Source organism: Lepidochelys kempii, chromosome 5, assembly GCF_965140285.1.
Source record: "Lepidochelys kempii isolate rLepKem1 chromosome 5, rLepKem1.hap1, whole genome shotgun sequence".
Classification (NCBI taxonomy): Eukaryota; Metazoa; Chordata; order Testudines; family Cheloniidae; genus Lepidochelys; species Lepidochelys kempii.
Window position 1 is genome coordinate 136,327,331 of NC_136384.1, and position 15,689 is coordinate 136,343,019.

General features: G+C 48.5%; 1 protein-coding gene and 1 non-coding gene across 11 annotated transcripts in view; one reads left to right on the forward strand and one right to left on the reverse strand.

Moving 5' to 3' along the window:
- The window catches only part of LOC140911988 (uncharacterized), a 36,898-nt gene extending 23,101 nt beyond the window's left edge, over positions 1-13,797 (forward strand). For 4 of the 10 annotated variants that reach the window (XR_013635868.1, XR_013635875.1, XR_013635876.1 and 1 more), the window contains one exon: positions 11,498-13,797. The gene's annotated coding sequence lies outside the window, so the exon portion shown is untranslated. Of the gene's footprint in view, positions 1-216; positions 1,960-11,497 lie in introns of all 10 variants that reach the window. The other 6 variants (XR_013635867.1, XR_013635869.1, XR_013635870.1 and 3 more) reach the window with 5 other exon arrangements.
- Positions 11,063-11,144, reverse strand: TRNAS-AGA (transfer RNA serine (anticodon AGA)). The gene has a single exon. It is a non-coding gene; the product is annotated as a tRNA-Ser (tRNA).
- Positions 13,798-15,689: the final 1,892 nt, after the last annotated feature.

Consider the following 15,689-nt stretch of genomic DNA (forward strand, 5'->3'; position numbering starts at 1 on the left):
AGGGGCAGCGCTTGGAGACCCCCCTGGCCCCAGGGCCCACAGGGACATGACAGCCACCTCCAGGAGCAGCACGCCATGTGGAGTGAGTGTGGGCAGGAAGCCGCCTTAGCCCTGTTGTGCTGCTGGTGGGGGTCCCCCAGTTCTTTTAAATTGCCTGGGGGTGGCAGGTGCGGTCTGGGGAGACCACACTAAAGGATATTTTCTTCTGGTTAAAAGGTAGTGGAGTCTCATCACTGAAAAGCCACATCTTGAGTTAGATTTGAACCAGCAGCCTTTCAATTACCTGGCAAAGGTGAGTACCACAGAGGCTGATAACTGTGTACTTCCCAACATTGTCTAAGACGCACCTGCAGGGTGCAAACTGGTTAGTGCAAAGGGAAATATTGCTGGGGTTCTGAGTTCAAGCCTTAGCTGGAGCACTGGTTTCTATTATCCATGTACCTTTCCCCAATGTGCTTTGCCATATTCACATGGAAAGTGCCATACCAGAGTAATGAGAGTAAGTGCTAAAATGTGAAGGTTGGTGCATAGCTTGGGCCTCCCCCCCTGTGTTGCCATTAGCTCTGGGTGGATTGTTCACTGGCAGGGAGGATTGATTCATTTGCTGCTGAGGAAGCTGCCAGGACTGGTCTCTGGGCACCAGATCTCCCTGATTCTTCCAGCACATCCCAGGCTGCCTCCCTGCCCCAGTCACTGCTGCAGGAGGGTCCTGTATGCACTGAGCCTAAAGTCTTTCCAAGCCTTCTTAGTGGAGTTGGCAGCACGTCAGTCTCATCATCTGAAGGTCCTGAGTTAAAGCCTCAGAGAGAGCAAATGTTTTTGCTGCCCTGCTTCAGATTTTCTAAAGGAAATCAGAGAAAAGAGACTAGAGCAGAGTGATTTCTAGACACCCTCCCATCCAGCCCACACACACACTTTTCAAAGGCATTAAATTTTCCTTCTCCTTTATGACTTTAATGCAGCTGGAAATACCAATTCCTAGAGGCCCCTTCCCACAGAGCACACAACTGTAGTGCAAAAAGCTGGGGGATACCAGGTTGTTATGGGCAAGTAGTGGAAGGGATGCACACAAAAAATGCACTAGGGCCATTTCTCCCCTTGCTCACCGCCAAGCAGCTTTGATTCTTGATGACTGTGATGCTGAGACTCCACTGCCTCAGCATCCTCAACCTCCACTGGAGGCCGGTTCCTTAGACCCCTGTTCATATTCCAGACCCCAGCCGGTCAGACCCCAACCCTGCCCAGCCACTCACCTTCTGCCCCAGGTGAACCAGCTGGTGGGCTGCATCCACAGGTAGGCAGCTTATACTGCTCCCCTCAGAGCAGCAGCTGCAGCTGTTGGCAGCTAATCCCCCCCCAAGGCTTGGGGGAAGAAGCTGGGGATCACATTTTATTTCTTCCACACATCGAATCTCACTGTGTTTGAACATATTTCTCTCTAACCCTGATTTTAATTCAGAGCCTCTCCCCCTATTTCTGCTTTATGCCTCATTCCTGTACAGATGTGAACACAAAGAAACTTTTGGTGACCACTTGCAGCTACTTCCCTGAAGATTTTTTAATTTAATGATTGCTGTCTCCTACCCCCATTAAGAACAGCTGATTTTATGCCCAGGCACTTCGTCATCCTCCATAACCATGTCATCAAAACCACCTGGATGACTGCTTGAAACTCCTGACACTACACACTCCTCCTCTTTCATGTGTGTGACCTCCACGTGGCTGTTGTAAGATACATTTCCTCCCATTTCTCCAACCTCTAAGGTTTTCACATTGTCATCCAGAGCAGTTTCCTTTTCCGTGTTTCTCTGTGAGATATTTTCCTCATCTAATTTTGGAGGCTCTTTAAATACTTTTAGTTGGGAGATACTGTACAACCTTGCTAAAGCTTTCCCTGACTTGTCTTCTAATTTAACTCTTTTGCCCTTTACAGCGGCAATTTTGTATGGTCCCACGCAGGTAGGTTCCAGCTGCCCTCCCTTTCTTGTTTTCCTTCTCGCATTCAGTAATATGACAGTGTCACCAACCTTTAATGTTATTTCCCCATATTTATGAGTGTTAGTTTTGGCATACTGTATTTGTTGCTTTTCTTGTGCATTTGAAATATTACTAATAGCCACTTTAGTTTCAGCATCATGGCTACCTTCATTTTTCATGATGTAGTCTTTGTAGTATTCTTCATCGAATTGCTCTAAATCTGTTGGTTTTGGAAACAAATGGAGAAGGAGTTGTTTGTAAAACGAACAATCATAAAATAATATAAGCACCTGAAAGCTGAAGGACACTTACCATGTACTTGTCTGACACTTGGTCTGGAAATCTTGGCTCAACGCCATAGAGTGGTCCATAGGGTGAAAATTTGGTTGTCATGTTTGGTTTTGTTTGCAAAGAAAATACGATGTCACCAAGAAATTCATCCCAATTAGTCGCACTATCAACCAACTTCCACAGTGCTCTGTAAAAAATGGTGATGGATTATTTGTGGGGGAAGGGGAAAGTACTGTCTTTACTGAGAGAAATTGTATGCAATCAGAAAGGTGTAAATAGGCCATGATAGTGCAGTGGGATAATTCCTTTTACTTGACATAAAAGACAAGTTGAGGTTCAATGTACTAAAAATGTGAAGCAATTTGTAGCTTCTGTCCTAGTGCATTCTCCTTTCTATTAATACTAGGGTGACCAGATGTCCCCATTTTATCGGGACAGTCCTGATTTTTGGGTCTTTTTCTTATATAAGCTCCTATTACCCCCTCCCCCCACCACCCTTCTGTCCTGATTTTTCACACTTTGTCTGGTCACCCTAATTAATACTGTAATGTTCAGTGCCCTAAAATTACCTTTTGATGGATTTGTTTGTGTTTTCAGCTAGTCCCTTGGTTTGTGGATAGTATGGGCTGGTCAAGCTCCATTGTATTCCCACTTTTTTGCACATCTCTAGGTTAAGCTGAAAGGAAAAATTGTATGCCATTAACTTTCCTCTGGACAGGTTTGGTGTGTAAAAAGAAAGAATACAAGGTTATGTGACAGTGTACCCCATAAGGCTTTATGGGGGGGGGGTGCTTACATATGTATGTATGTATATGACTGGAATGTGGTTTTTCTACATATGCTATGTAACATATCTATGTAAAGGTTATGATCTACAGGTTATGTTCATCCTAGTTGTATGCATGTACCATTTGTGTGTTCAAAGTTATGAAAATTGGCTGTATACTTGCTTGATTTCTAAGTAGTCTTAGAACATTTAGTCACTTCTTGGGAAAGGAATGTGCAAGTTAAGTGCTCAGTCAGGAAGCACTTAAGAGACAAAAGAGCTTGGAAGGCTCCAATCCACATAAGAAGTCTACCTGAGGATGTTCAGGGTAGCACCTGGGTAATGGCTGCTAGCTGCAAGTCCTGAGTCATGCATGGGCATGTGACTTGCCCATGTGATTCCAAATCTCCATTTTGTGACTGGATTCTACACAAGGGGAGAGAGGGGTGTCCACCCAGAAGAAAAGGAGTACTTGTGGCACCTTAGAGACTAACCAATTTATTAGAGCATAAGCTTTCGTGAGCTACAGCTCACTTCAAGTCTATTTAAACCCCGGGGAGACCCCTCCATTTGGTCTTCAGCCGGCTTAAGTTAGAGCCTCTCCAGCCCAGGAGACCTGAAGGAAACTGGAACAATGGACAGTGACTACAGGGGGGGGTGCGAGTGATAACTAGACCCAGACTAAAAGAAGTTTAGTCTGAAAAAGGAGACTCACTGAAACATCTGAGGGTGAGGACAGTATTCAGTTTTATTTACTGTATTAGAGATAAATCTTTGTGTTTTGTTTTATTTTATTTGGTAATTCACTTTGTTCTGTCTGTTACTACTTGGAACTACTTAAATCCTACTTTCTGTACTCATTAAAATCTCTTTTTACTTATTAATTAACCTGGAGTACGTGTTAGTACCGGGGGCGGGGGAGGGGGGAGCAGCTGTGCATATCTCTCTTAGGGTTACAGAGGGCGAACAATCTATGAGTTTGCCCTATATAAGCTTTATACAGGGTAAAACAGTTTTATTTAGGTTTTGAACCCCATTGGGAGTTGGCATCTGAGTGCTAAAGGCAGGAACACTTCCTAAGCTGCTTCCAGGAAAGCCTACAGCTGTTAGGGGACGTGGCTCCGACCTGGGTTTGGCTTGGAGCAGGCTAGCGGGTCTGGCTCAAACCAGGCAGGGTTCAGGTGTCCTAGGCTGGAAAGGGCAGGAAAGCAGGGGCAGGAGTAGGCTTGGCACATCAGTTGGCAGCTCCTAAGGGGTTTTCTGTGATCCAACCCCTGACAGTGGCATAGTCGAGCAGGATCTGTGCACAGCTGATTGCTTTGAGATACTGGTGGTGATTTTAAGTGAAGTTTAAGTGTGGTGGCTGGAGAACAGATGAAGTGGTTACTGGTTTGTTATTTTCTGTTTGCTTATTTCGGGTAAGGAAAATAGGGACAGAAAAGGAAGCACAATAAGTAAGAGTGAGGATCAGAACAAGCTAGAACTGTACAGGTTGCAAATCGCCCAGAAAGGCTGAACACTGGGTGCTGCAAAAGTCTCTGTTAACTAAGAAGCCCCTGAGCTGAGTGCATCCCAGTTTCAGTGAACTACAGAGGGAGTGTGGCCCAGTACAAGAAAGCAGGAAAATGACTACCAGTGAAGCAGCTACTAAACTAGAGCTGGCTAGACTGGAAGCAGAAGAGAAAGAAAATGAACATAATAGACTTATCAAATTTTAAAAAATTAGAAATTAATGCAGCAGCAGACAGAGAAGAAGATGCCCACAAGACAGCTATGGAGGCAGAAAGAGCCAAAGAGGAGGCTTCCCTCAAGAGAGAGATGGAGGCCTAGAAGTATGAACTGGCTGTTATGGAGTTGAGGAAACAAACCCCTCCAGCTGCTGGTTCCACTTCCCCAAAAATCCACAGATGGGCGCAACTAAGCCCCCAGTATGATGAAACCAGCGATATTGCCGAATATTTCATCACCTTTGAGAGACTGTGTGTACCCTCCATGCAATCCCTGAAGATCGAAAGATGACCACATTGATAGCAAAATTGACTGGCAGCGCTCTGGACATATTCAGTAAGATGCCTATTGATGATGTTTTAAACTATGGTAAATTTAAGGAACTGATTTTGAAACCGTATCAGGTTACACCCGAAACCTATAGGGTTAAATTCAGGATTCTTAAAAGGAGATCTGGATTGAGTAATGTGGTTTATGCAAATAAGTGATTGAGGGGTAATGGCATTACAAGCTTTGAAGGAATGTGTGATTTGGTTACTCAGGAATAGTTCCTGAAAGTGTGCAGTGATGATGTAAAACAGTATTTGTGGGACAAAAAGGTAAATGAGGTGAGTGAATTAGCTGGGTTTGCAGACTCTTATGCACAAGCACAAGCTGCAATTAAACATGAACCACTGGCAGAGGGGCTCAGGGTTGGGGGAAAGCAGAATCACCGTTTTACCCCTAGGGAAAAGGAGGCGGGGTGTTCACCTCCCCATTCCCCTGTGACCCGTCCCAAATCTCCTGTGCAAGCAGAGGAGCCCAAGAGGTGCTCTCGTCGTAAGTCCACCGAGCACCTGAGGAATAAGTGTCCCTCACTGAGTGGAAGAAGGCAACAAGTAACACATGCTGCTGCTGCTTCTCAGAGCCAGGCTGCTGCCTCTTTCCACATAGGATGTGTGAAGCTTGCATCTACAGAACCCAGCAGTGAGCACATGCATGCTGTTAAACTGAATGGGAGATTCATCACTGGATTGAGAGACACAGGCGCTGAGATTTCTGTGGTCAGGAGGGACCTGCTCCAGGAGGAGGATTTGTCGCCAGGCAAAATGGCAGAACTGGAATGGGTGGGGGGGCTACTTGCACCTTTAACTGAAGTTCACAGGCAAACTAAAAATCTGTGAATTGCCACCATGGCCCACAGCTTGGCACCGTTTCTACTGGGGCTGATTTCTTTAATGTGGCAGAATCTGTCCCAGAGTTGGTGAGCAGTGAGCAGGAAGTGTGTGCAAACAGCCCCGGGGGGTGGGGTGGGGGTGAAGCCACAGGGACTGTTGCGGGAATAGGAGCGTGTCTCTTAGGGAATAGGAGCGTGTCTCTTAGGAGGGGGATGTACCACCCTATAGCATGGGGGGCCACCCAGCTGCTCGTCAGCAGGGGGACAGGCCTGCCTTGGGGTGCACAGAGGCATGTGCCCCAAAGGTGGGGGTTAGGGTCCTGGTGACCACTGCGGTGGGAACAGATCTCCAAGGACTCTGTGGCAGGAAGCAAACCCAACCTGAGTGAAAAGGGGTCAGTGGCCAGTGAAGGGTCTGTCATAGCTGGTAGCTGTGAGCCCACAGCCAGACCAGGGTCACCTTCTCTTCTGGGGACACAAGAGTGTCTGACTCAGAGGGAAGCCCAGAGAGGGAAGCCCAGATGGAAGGTGAGGGGGGGCCAGAGAGTCCGTCCACCTTTTGTAGGGAGGATCTTTCTCATAACAGACCCCTCTCCTGTGGATCAGGTCAGAGGGGAAAACTGGGGGTCAGATCTCCGAAGGAGAGTCCTCGAGGTCAGGCAGGCCTCTGGGTAAAGGGAGTGGGAGTGAGAACTCCCATCCTATTGCTAGCCCATTCCACCGGGGTCGTGTATAAGCCAGGAAAATGTGCCACAACATCAGGACCACTCGCCCTCTTTGCTTCTCTGCAGCTGCTCACTCCCTCTCCTTTGCTGTCTCTGCTCCCCTTGACTGTCTCAGCACCTGGCCCCACAGGGCTTCCTTCCAGCTGGAGACTCTGTTTTCTAGGCCTGCTCCTGTGGATAGGAGCCTCTCTCCTGATTCCTAAGGACTCCACAGGAGAAAGGGGCTTCTCCAGGAAATTGCCACTGCTTCTGGGAATCTATGCTGCTCTAGACACTGCCAGAAATCTTTTGGCTCCTCATGCACAAGGCAACTGGAAAGCTGAGTGCCCATCCAGGGGCTTGAATCCTGGACCCTCAGATTAAGAGCCTGTTGCTCTACCAACTGAGCTAGTTGAAAGCATCTACCCTTCTCCCACAAGAGCAAGTAGGCAGGCAGGCAAAAGAGAGGCAAAAAAAAAAAAGTCCCACCAACGCTTCATCTTTTTCTCCTCAGCCACTGCCTATCAGCAAGATTCTTCCTCCTCTGCCATCAAATCTCTCCACCTCTACAGTCCGCTGCACCCCAGTCCCCCATGCTCCCTCCCCTGGAGGGAAGACTCACGCTTGCACAACTGGAGACAGGGGAGCTGGGCATACTGAGCTCAGGGCTTTGTCGCAGGCTACTATAAGTCCAAGAAATCCATGGAGATTTGAACTCAGACTGCAGGGTTCAGAGTCCTGACTGTTTGACCAGGGACCAGATTGCATTGTGCTGTTTGGGCACCTATGAGCTGCACCTGGCAGGCTAGCACTCTGCACTCACAGGTGCTCTCCAGTTGCTTCCCCTCTCCAAACCGTCTCTCCTCTGCTGTCTCTAGTGTGCGCTCTCTCCCCGCTAGGCTTTCTGAGCCCCCGTTGCCCTAGAATGTGACTTTCCTGCCTGTTGTTGCCTGATCTTTGGATTGTGTATTAATTATATAGATTACTTAAGAATCCCCAGTTATCACTTCAAGGATTGACAGGTACTTCTCCCAAAATCAGACCCTGTATTATTTAACTTATTCTGTAGTTGGGAACCCTGATGTGCACAGTTACAACACTCACACAGTAGGAACTCTTTTATATTTAATATAGTTTATTAATACGTTTAGCACAGTCACAAACACCCCAACTTAACAAGATAGATAGAGAATGTACATCTGCACTTCCATATGCTCACACCATCCCTTGTAGAACAATCTGAAGTGTTAATCATCATCTTCCTCATCACCATCACCTTCCCCATCATCACCAGTGGCATCATTCTGGCCCCTCCCAAGGACTACATCTCCTTCTCCTGCTGCCCCTAGGCTGGGATGCCACTTTTATAATACCAGGTTTCAGAGTAACAGCCGTGTTAGTCTGTATTCGCAAAAAGAAAAGGAGTACTTGTGGCACCTTAGAGACTTATGCTCTAATAAATTGGTTAGTCTCTAAGGTGCCACAAGTACTCCTTTTCTTTTATAATACGTTACGCTGACGCCGTTATGTTTGATGCATATTCGGTAGGGGATTTTTCCCCTTATCCTTATTTGCATTTCCTCACTTCACTAATGTTGGAGTGTCTTTTCCCTGTAGGTTAGTATATTATTGATCTCAACTTATTATCATAGACGTCAATTGGTCACCCTGGCCGTTTTGTGGTTAGGTGTCACATTTGTTATTTCTGTCCTAACCGGTTATTGCGGGTTTTTCCAAGTTGTGGTGTATCTGTTAAGTTTAAAAGGGTATGAACTTAGGAAAGCCCCTCTGCCAGCCTGCTTTAACACATCATATGTGGACCTTATGCTTTAACTCATCACCATCTATCTGGGTGAAAGGTCCCAGACATATGTATGCAGACTTTGCCTTAGCTCAACATACAGGATATGGCCTGTAAGTCCCTTGCGGCGTTACAATCAAACTACTTTAATATAAACCTCTTATAACCTATTATAATAAAACAAATAACCAGACCATAAGGCAATAAGAAATCCATAAGAAAAGATATGTAGGCAAGGAAGCAGGTTAGCCCTATAGGCTACAGCCTAGACTGTGAGTTGCATCAGGTGGGGCCACTGGCTACCAGGCTTCCATCCAAGTGCGCGGGGCCCAGGGCAGGGAGTGTTACTGATTTAGGAAGCTCCCTGTGCCAAGAGGGGACCTGGTGACTGGAGCTGCTGTGGTTGTGTGAGAGACCAAAGGGCACCTCCATTCTGGGATGGAGAGGTCTGGCCTGCAGGCACAATTGCCTTTACGTTGGGCAGTTTTCTGGCAACCCTGCACAGAAGGGGCTGCAGCTGGCAGCAGCTTAAACCTCTTCCCCTCTGCTGCGCTAGGCACAGTTTGGATAAATGCAATGTCCATGTTTCATAGAGGCTCTTGGTGCCTTGATCGGAAGAGCAGCGCAGCTGGGAAGCACTGAACTGACTCCGTGTTTTCTGTTTGCAGGGTCGGTCCCAGGAGATTAGAAAGACAAAATGGGGGTCAACTTCTGCTGGGGAGAGACAAGCCTTCAAGCTCCACAGAGTTCGTCCTCAGGCCCTTGTCTCTCTCCTCAACAGAAGTTGGTCCAATAAACTATATGACCTCCCCCGCCTTGTGTCTCGGTGTTTTCTGCTCCCACGGGTGTGGCTGGGAAGGGTCACAGGGCTCAGCAGGCTCAGGGAGTAACATCAGCCCCATTGGAGACAGGAGTGGAGCAAACCTCACAATCCGTGTGGTCACTGCAGGTCTGTCCAGCTGCCCCCTCCTCCCTCAGTGTCAGTCATGCGGGGAGCCTGTCTGCCCCCTCCTCAGCTACAGTCCCCTGGGCAGGGCCAGTCAGTTGGGATGTGTCCCAGCAGCCCCCTGCTCACTCCCACGTGGAGCCCAGATCTGGGTGAACTGGGCCTCTGGTTTGTTTGATCCCTGAGGGGTTTTCTGAGTTCAAATTGGGACCCGAAGTTTCTCCTCACTTGAGGAAATCCCTGTGAAAACTCACCCTTTCCGAGTGTCTTTTTCACTCCCTCTGCCAGAGACGTTCCCCATTCTTTCAAGTCCAGCGTGAGGAGAGGGGCAGAGAGAGGGGAGGTTTCAGGCTGCTGGGTTAGGGCAGGATTGCTGCTATTAATTGCCAGAACCTGCTAATTCTGAGGAACAAGCAGGGGGAAAGGGGCAGAGATACAGAGTCAGGGAGTGAAATGGAGAAAATACAGGAAGAATTTCTAGCAAGGGCGAAGTGTAATTAACAGAATCCAGAATATTCCCTGCACACCTTGTATTACTCTGGGCCTGATTCTCTTCCGCACTGACGACCCTTTCCCTGCCTCTGGCCGTGTCTAGAGGGCTTTATGCCACTGTCGAGCCCCTTTACACCGCCGTGAAGGTAAAGGTGTTATGTCGTCTTAGTGCAAACAAGAATCAGACCCACCCTGGGTGTCCAATGACCCCTCCGCACACCCAGGGTCTGTTTTTCAAAGGCTCTGAGCACCCACAGCTCTAAGTGAAGTCAGTGGGAGCTGCTGGCATCCAGCTCTTCTGACAATCAGGTGCCCAGTGCTTGTTCCATCCAGGGCTCTGGAAGCATTTAATTCTCTCGGGGGCACATGTGGCTCTGTTTGGGGAGGCTCACACACAGGTGCCAGAAACTCTCTAGAAGTTGGGGGGCCACCGGCGTTTAGATCATGGGCCTGCCACCAAGGCCCCACCCCATGTCATTGTCTTCCCCTGAGGCCCCTCCCTCACTCTGGCACTTACTGCCCAATCCCCCGAGGCCCCCCCACTCTTCACTCCTCTCCGCCCCCTCCCCCGACACCCTCCTACCCGCCCCCCCCCGCTCCTCTCTCTCTCTTCCCCCAAGACTCCACTCAGCCCCTGCTTGCTCCTCTGTGCCCCTTTCCTGTAAGGGGGAGGCTATCTGGGGAGCCATGGGGCCAGGCCCCCATCTCTTTTTTCTGCCTTAGGTGAGCAGGGGGCAACAGGTCCTTGGGGAAGGAGACAGGGCAGGAAGATGTGCAGTGGGGAATGGGAAGAGGCAGAGCATAAGTGGTGCCCCCACTTCTCTGGAGCTTCGCTTCCAGCGCTGGGAAGGTGACAGTGGGCCCACGTGCCTCCAGAGGGGTGACCCGCCCCACACCCCCAGCAGCTCAGCCTCCCCTGGCCTCTTAGATGTGCTGCCCATGCTCAGGTCCTTCCACACTCTAGAGAGACGCAGCACCCAGGGGTAGGACTGAGCCATGGGGCACTAGGTGAGTGGCAGAGGCTCCGGGAGCTGAGAGTTTGCCTGAGACCCCTCAGGCACACAGTGTGAGGCACCATCCCAGGCATCTCTATGCAAGGAGCAGAACAGGGTTTACTTGGGGTGCAGAGCGTATTGAGAGCATATCAGGGTCTGTGGAGATGTATTGCCCTGGTTAGCAAGTGTGGCTAGAACACAGGCCTCGCTGTGAGCAGGATTTGAACCTGTGCAGGGAAACCCTATTGGATTTCTAGTCCAACACTTTAACCAGTCGGCCATCACAGCTTTGAGCCCAGCAATGCCCCAAGGCCAGAGAAACAGGTAAACAATCACAATGCCCAGGCCTGAAGTCATCTGAAATACAGAATTCAAACAGGAAACCTGGCTCTCAAAGCACAGGGGGAATTTATGGGTCTCGTTGTTTAGCCATGTGGTTAAGCATCAAACCAACCCCCTCCTGTGGGGTCTGTAATTATTGCTCTCCCCCCTGTAAAGATAGGGACATGGAGATAGAATTAAACTGGCCAAGGTCACACAGTGAGTTAGAATCCACCAGCTCCCTGCTCTAGCCACCAATGTTCGCACTTTCTTGCTTTTATTAAGCTGTTTTTATTATTGGACTCTTTTCTCTATTTTAGAAACAGGACTAAGCCATGACTGGACTGTCAGACTGGAGAATGTGACACAGCTCCCTTTACCTGGACCCTGGATTTCTCATTACTTCAGAGAAACTTGTTAGTGGTAAAATGAACCATATTCAAATGACTACAGATTATGAACCGTTTGTTGTTGTTGCCTTGGATAATCCCACAGCCTTTTCCCCTGAGTCAGGAATGATGATTTCTTGGTTCACTCTCATTTCTTTCAGTGTTATGTTAGCATCTATTGCAACTAACTGGTCAGAACCTGTCACTTCCGAAAGTCCCAGATGCGTGTCTGTTTCCCCACCTAGCTCCCTTCTCGGTACCTTTGATTTTCCTCAGAGTCTCCTTCAGAGCACTGGTTTGTTGGCACCAAGAACCAAGTCTGATTTCCAGGTCAGCAGACGTGTCCTCCAATTGCTAGAACTTCCCTTTTTCACATCTAGAAAGAAACAGGTTTTTTCCCATTGATCATTATTTATTTTATTGTTGTATTTTACTCTGAATTTCGTCCCAGTGAGAAACGCTGAATCGAGGGGCCAGGAGAATGAATCTCTGTGTATCCAGCCACAGAATAGCTCCAGATCCAGCAATGGCTGGGCAAGCTTCCCTGAGGTGTCCCGTCAATGTGCTTCAGCCCTGATTTCCTGAGACCAGCTCTGGGGACCGGACGGGAGTTCAGACCCCGAGGGCAATTCACTCCTCGGCCTCCATGCTTTGACCAATAGATTCCAATGGTCCTGCTGGTCTTTGTTCTGTGGACATCTGCCCATTTGCAACTGGACTGAGATCAACTTCCCTCAAACCAGCTCATTCCTTACCAGTCTCTGAATGATCATCACGTCATACAGACTTCTGTTCCCTCCTGCCCTGGGCAGAAGAGAACCCCAGTGCCCTGGAGGTGACAGGCCCGGACTGTATCCCCAGAGTTCCGCGGGGGGCATCGTCCCTGCCCTAAGGCTGTGGCTGCACTGGGGAGCTTACAGTGACCTCCCAGCACCCATGCAGCTGCCCCCCTGGAAGCTCTCTAGTGTAGCCGCTGGAAGCCGACGGGAGGGAGCTCTCCACCCCCAGCCAGCAGCCGTAGCCATGTTGGCAGGAGAAACTCTCCCAGCGACATAGCACTGTCCACACTGGCGCTTAGGTTGGTGTAACTTGTGTCACTCAGGGGGTGGCTTCTTCACACCCCTGAGTGACGTACGTTCTGCTGACACAAGGGGGAGTGTAGACAGAGCCTTAGCAGAGAAGCGATTTAGAAAACAGTTTTCATTTTGTAGGAAATGCAGGAACCCCGGGTTTGTAATAAACCAAAGGAGATTCCGACCCCACAAGTCACCTACACCACTTTGCAGTTGTGCCCTGGGATAGTTGTTTTGTCTCAGCATGTGCCCAGAATAATGACAGGTGAAGGGGAAGGAGCCATGCACCTGTCTAGGGTGCTTCTGACATCCTAGAGGGGAGAAGGGAAAAAAGACGCTTAGTCCCATACGCTACTCACACAGGGGGTGGGAACTTTTGTGGTAATTTAAATAGACTCAAGGGGCTCCAAAAGAGTCAAAGGTGCTCATGTGTCCCTGTCCAACATTAAACAGGTGAAACAAGGCTTGCCGTTTGGGCTGCTGGACAGAACAAGCATTCAGGCTGAAAAGCGAACATCATTTCTCTCAATTTCAGCAAAAAACAAAATTAAACAAACCCCCACAAAAACAGGCACCTGAAAAAGTCCTGCCCCTGACTTCACCTTTCCAAGGTCTTCTCCACACGCTCTCCCGCCCCGAGTGAGAATCCTACACCTTGACCAACAAACCACAGTCAGACCCTAATGCAGCTTTCCCTCTGCAGGCAGGATGGAGGAGAAAAACACAGGTGAAAAAAACCTCCAAGGTCAGCTGCAAACGGAGCCTTGGCAAGGACTTGGTGGAAATTTGAAGCCGGGATCTCTTGCATCCTAAAGGAGACTTACACCCTAGTCCAACAAATCCTTTGGGAACTCTAAGGAAAGCCACATTCCACAGGAGTTTCCAAAGACAAATGACCAGCCACACACCCAGGCAGAAGGAGCCTGGAAATGGGAAGGTACAGCAGCAAACACACCCTGGGTGACTGCTTGTCTGGGAGCTGCAGCCAGGCCCTCTGGCACCCGAAGTGAGACTCAGACTCTTACAGCAGCAAGCCACATTTGGCCATTGCTGAAATTGTCAGGCCTCAGAATTTTGGGCCAGAAACCAACAGCCAAATCGAGCTGTAAAATTGAACCACTTGGAAATGACAGGTTTCAGAATAGCAGCCGTGTTAGTCTGTATTCGCGAAAAGAAAAGGAGGACTTGTGGCACCTTAGAGACTAAGGAATTTATTTGAGCATAAGCTTTTTTGAGCTACAGCTCACTTCATCGGATGCATACTGTGTGCATACAAGCTCACGAAAGCTTATGCTCAAATAAATTGGTTAGTCTCTAAGGTGACACAAGTACTCCTTCACTTGGAAATGGCACTTCAAGCATGCCACAGTACCATAGGCAACAGTCTGGGTGTGTGCTGTTGGCTGCCGAGAGGTAGAATCCAGTGCCTGCTTCTTCACTTCCCACGGCGAGATATTTTGAGCCCCCAACAATTAGGGGAAGAACAGGGAGATGAAAAGCCAAAGAAAGTTTCAAGAGTTCTCCTTCCTGGCTGAGCTGGGTGTGCTGTCCAGGTCACGGATGGTCATTGTCGGGAGGGATGTGGGTCTGGTTCAGTTTGGGGGGGTTGTTCTGGGGAAGGATGTGGGTCTCATATATTTGGAGGTTTGGCCCAGAGCCCAGTCTTGTGGGGGCACAGCTGGTGGTCCTGATCCTAGTCTGTCTGCCTCTCTTCTGGCAGAGAAGGCCAAGCCAGGCTAGTATGAATAATGATGCTGTAAATAACATGTAACAAAGTTGTGGATGTGTTTTTTTTTTTAAAAAAAAATGTTTTAACAGTTTTCAATCTGCCCCAATTTCATCCTGCCCCAGTAGTTCCTATGAGAAATGTGAAGGATGAGCTATTGTAACTTCCCTCTTAGTGGGAACAACAGCTGGCTGGTGTTTTGGCTGCTCAGGCTTTTGTTAGCTGGTTTTACCCACTGTGTTTTCTTTTGCATGTTTTCTTTCATAATGCATTTGATGTACCTGTGTGTAACTTTTTCCCCTAAGGCACACAGCTGTACAGGTTTTATCTACAGTCTTTACAAGTTGAAGTTGCAGATGGAGGGGGCTCCCAGCAATGACAGCCTTGGGGTGGGGGGCACGGCTAGAAGCTGGGGGACTGGATTGGGACCCCCTACCTACTGGTCTCTCTGCCCTGCAGTTTTAGTCCCCCCAGATTAGCCTGATTATCACAACAAAAGTTTTTTTTCTGCTGCTGCTAATAGCCCACCTTAATCAATTGGTCTCATTTAGAGTTGGTATGGCAACCCCCGTTTTCTCGTGTTCTCTGTATGTATGTGTGTATATCTATATATATATCTTCCTACTGTATTTTCCACTGCATGCATCTGATGAAGTGGGCTTTAGCCTGTGAAAGCTTATGCTCAAATAAATTTGTTAGTCTCTAAGGTGCCACAAGTCCTCCTCATTATCTTTTCCTGACTGATTGTGCTGGGGGCTCTGCCTGGCTCCAGCACTCCGGTCCCTCAGCTACCAAGCCCACCTGGGAACCCTGATCAATTCCAGCTTTAAGGAGTGCTGAGATCCATCTGTCTCTTTCTCTGGCTCTCTCTAGGTATAGCCTCCTGACCCTACCTTATGGGATCAGTTACAATTTGCTAGCCCTAACTGTTGTAATCAAATTTAAGTTAGATTTAATATTGGAACTGTTTTGTTTGTTTGGCTGCCCTTGTAAGGTTACTACCTGGAAATAAATAACTTTCATGGTTAAGCTGATTGCTCTCCCCCATCATGGGTGTGTTTGGCTTTTCCATGCACTCTGCAGCAACGCTCCTTGTACCTAAGCTAAAGATCCCTGCAGTGCCCAAAGATCCTCTGGGGTTTGCTCATCAAGTGGATGCTGCATGCATCTGATGAAGTGAGCTGTAGCTCATGAAAGCTTATGCTCAAATAAATTTATTAGTCTCTAAGGTGCCACAAGTCCTCCTTTTCTTTTACGGATACAGACTAACATGGCTCCTACTCTGAAACCTCTCATCAAGTGGGTAACGAGCAGACTGGTTATG